General features: G+C 41.2%; 1 non-coding gene across 1 annotated transcript; it reads left to right on the plus strand.

The window, feature by feature from the left end:
- Positions 1 to 275: 275 nt before the first annotated feature.
- Positions 276 to 383, plus strand: LOC122117935. The gene has a single exon (XR_006149255.1). It is a non-coding gene; the product is annotated as a U6 spliceosomal RNA (small nuclear RNA).
- Positions 384 to 4,241: the final 3,858 nt, after the last annotated feature.

The raw sequence follows: 4,241 nt of genomic DNA on the forward strand, positions 1-4,241 counted from the left end.
GGAAACTTTTGGTTCCCACCAATTGTAACTAGTTCTTACCTATCAGTTTGATCAGTGTCAGACAACCTTCATAGTCATGAGGCGACTCATAAGAGATGGCCACTATTTGCACAGTAAAAGTCTCTTAGGATAGACAGAAATTTCTTTAAAAACAACAATCTCTGCACAGTAGCTAGGCCCAATTTCAAACTTCTGGACACAAGTTACTTTACATGGAGTACACTGACAGGACCTCTACCAAAACATTGGGTTCCAATTTTTAATGCACAAGTGTAGTGCTCGCTTTGGCAGCACATATACTAAAATTGGGACGATACAGAGAAGATTAACATGGCCTCTGTGCAAAAGATGACACACAAATTCTTGGGCTGGGAAGGTGGCTCAGTGGTAGAGTGTTTGCCTTGCATGCATGAGGCCCTGGGTTCGATTCCTCAGCACCACATAAGTAGAAAGGCCGGAAGTGGTGCTGTGGCTCAAGTGGTATAGCACTAGCCTTGAGCTGAAGAGCTGAGGGACAGTGCCCAGGCCCAGAGTTCAGGCCCCACAACTGCCACAAAAAGAAAAAAAATACATAAGTGTGTGCTTAATTTTAATCAAATTTTCTTATCAGCTACAGAGGATATCATGGCCAACCTCTACCTGACTCACTTGAGACATTCACCAGATCACTCCATGGCCTTGCTGCATCAGCTAGTACCAGTTGTGCCTCCACTGCCAGAGATGTCTGCTAACTGTGGGTCAGTCATGCTCATCTCCAAACTGGTTGATTGCTAGGAGTCTGTATCAGCTTCATTGTAGAACTGAAGGCACTGTACCCTGATGCATGATGAGTTAAACAGAAATAGACAAAGAAATCAATGGGATGTTTTTGATGTGTGCAATGAAGTAGAATCATTAAGTAAGATGTAGTATACTAGAAAGGAACCCACTAGCTTTCCCTGCCCCATTTCCCAGACATAGACAACCAGGAAAATAAGGAGGAGAGAAACCTACAAACTTTCTGCACTCCATTTACTTCTCAACTATCTCAAAGAGGAATTAGAAAATGTTAGCACTAAAGGATCAGTGATGGGTATTGTGGGGTTTGCAGGCCTTCAAGGGGGAGGGGGAGTCTCTGGAGGCCACATAGTCACAAACATTTGGCTCTGCTACTGTAATGCAAAGGCAGCCATATTTAATTCATAAATGACCGTGCGTGGCTTTCTTCCATGAGGCTTATTTATGGATGCTGAGATTAGAATTACATGTGCAATTTGCACATATCATAAAATATTATTCTCTAAAAAATATGTTTAAACATTCAAAAAATGTGAAAACCACTTCTAGCTCAGGGCCAAATAAAAAGTGGATGGTAAGCCACATTTTGATCAGTCCACAGTGTGCCCACCCCTGAATCTGAATCCTTGCTCCACTCAGGAAAAGAAAAATCTGACTCATTGTAGCTGTATTTGGGGTGTGGTTAATGTAAGAAAGAGGAAGGACTTCATTCAGCCAAATCCTACTCGTAGAAAATGTCATAATGTGACATCAGAAGATTAATGGACAACTGTATATTTTGTGTTAAAATAAAATAGGAAAACACATGTGTGCTAATTTTAAGGTTTGGAGCTTTATCTTCTATTACAATTAATCAGTTGTATACATCGTTTATTGAATGTCTGAGACAGGAAGGCAGGCACCATGTCTGTCTTGTGCACTGCTATCCTTATAGCTAGTAGATAAACAGTTCACTCAATCAGCATGCATTATTGGATGGCTATTGCTCTCCTCTCGGCTCCACAAACACAGCAGCGAACAAAGCAGGCATCGTCTCTGCTTCCCCTCAGCTGGCAAGAGATAAACACACAGCTTAAAAGATACCTTTTTAATGAAACAAATGTTCAACTGACAATAAATGTTCACATGTGCAAATACAGTGAAAATTACAGCTCCCCAAATATCAGCCAATAGCTAGAAGAATTTCTCTTTTCTCTGTAACATCGTGATATAGCCTACACAAGAAAGCATTCGGTTGTTCTATCTTTCTATAAGAGAGTTAGCCAATACTCCAATGGGAAATTAATATGATCCTGCTATTATTTCTAAGAGACAGCATGCCAAATGATCCCATCCTTGCCCCATGGCTCAGGCTCTGTGAGAGACTGGTACTCACCCCATCTACCCACTAATCCTCCATCCCCAGCAATACTTCTAATCCACACCCTACAGTCTGGAGTCTGTGCTCCTGTGACATGTGTTACCTTCCATACAAAAGGCACTCCACAGATGTGATATGGTAAGGAAATGGGAAGAACATCCTAGATTTCCAGTCAAATCAAACTTCATCATATTCATCTCCTTTTACCTCTGCAGAGTCCAGAGAGATGTTCCTGATGAAAAGCACCAGAGGGACTCAGCCTGCCATTACTGGTTTCAAGGGTGGAGAGGACACAATGAGGAGGAGACAGGTGATCTGCTAAAATTATGCTGAAAATGGACCTCATCTAACTGCCAGCCAAGAACCAGGGATCTCAGTCCAGCAACAGGAAGGAATTAAATTATACCACCTACCATAGGCATAGAAATGGAAATTCACTGAAATATTCAGAAAAGATAGTGTCCTTCCTTATGTCTTGATTTGGGCCTTTAGGATTTCTAGACCACTCTGCCAAACATCAGCCCTATAAAAACTGTGAGATAATAAAATTGTGTTAAGTTCACAGTAATTTATTATAGCAATGATTTCAAACCTAATACAGGCAAAGAAAAAACAACCCTGCCTTTGAAAATGACTGTCCTTTCTATAGAGAAAGATATTTATGCCCAGAAAATCGAGTCTCCTGTGCCAGGCAGGTAATTCATTTAGCAATCTCTCTAATGATAGTATTTTTAAAAGAAACTTGTAATGCTAATTACCACCTAATTATTTCAAACAGGGTGTAATCATGGGCAATATTTCTAGAACATGCAATACAATTAAAGATACAAAGTCACTTGAATTATGCAGGCAAAGCAATCAGATGATAAATATCATCTTGCTGAATCAAGATTCTCACTTAGATTAATAATGGATTAATCTGTATGAAAATCACATCGTCCAGTTACAACTTCTGTTCAACATTCTGTCTGCTTTTGGGGGTGGGGTGGCACACACACTTTACTGACAGTAAAAATTGTCAGTATTGTGCAATTAAGGAAGCACTCATTTTAATTCCCCATGTTTCTGATTATGTCTTCCTGTGGGTAAGAATCCCCATTTATTACTGAGGCTGCTTGTTTGATTTATTGTCATTTCAAGATATCCAAAACGAAGAGCCACTTTGCTCTCAACAGACAGAATCAAGATTGTTTGTGTCCTTCCTACCTCAGGATACTTTCTGAGGAGGGTTGCAAGTCTCCACTCTCTTCTAGACTTCTTGGGGTTTGTTCTTATTTATTTCACTATCACAGAAGAGGCCCGGGGAAAATGAACACAGGGTCATTACTCAGTGTCAAGAGTTTGTAGGAGCTGGGGAGCCGAGAAGAACAGCAAGCCTGGGTTGGGTAAGTGGGAGATGAGAGACACGGGATACAACAGGTGACAGAACCAAGAAGAAAAAAGAAAAGGAAAGGAGCACACTTTGAAGTCTAAAACAATGTCTAAAACTCTGCTAGGAACACAGAAACCACCTGAGGAAAACCATCCCTTGTCCCCTTACCTGTGTGGGAGATTTGTAGAAGGGGAACTGCTTCAAGGCAGGCTTTGATTATACCAATGGAAGGATAGGACCCCAGACCCAAGAGGAGAAGCTGAGGAGGATATGGCCTGAGCACATTTACAAACAAACAAACAAAATAAAGTAATCCCAGGCCCTTTACACAGCCTACATTTCTCCCAAAATGATTGGCCTGAGATATGCTGGTTCGAGCTCCTACAGATTCACAACCACCCACTTTCGTCGTATCTTCCCAACTGGGTGTTCACCTGTGTCCCTTGGTAATTTGAGAGTATTTGCAACATGATCATCTGCAACCAATGCCACTAATACCCTTATTTCATGATAGAGTTGTCATCCCTGAAATCTCCCTTTGGCCCATCCACTTGCTTTCTCTAATTCTTATCTCAGAAGACTTTCTCTGGCTACCCTAGCTAAAATAGGACCCACACCATTCTCACCTGCCCCCAACATTTCTTTCAGTGTACAGACGAGTTACCATTACATGAGTAAGGTAATGAGGACATTTCCTATCAAACATTGTTACCTCCTCCTCTGTTTTTCCCC

This window comes from Dipodomys spectabilis, unplaced genomic scaffold, assembly GCF_019054845.1.
Source record: "Dipodomys spectabilis isolate Male_0828 unplaced genomic scaffold, ASM1905484v1 ptg000145l, whole genome shotgun sequence".
NCBI classification, from domain to species: domain Eukaryota; kingdom Metazoa; phylum Chordata; class Mammalia; order Rodentia; family Heteromyidae; genus Dipodomys; species Dipodomys spectabilis.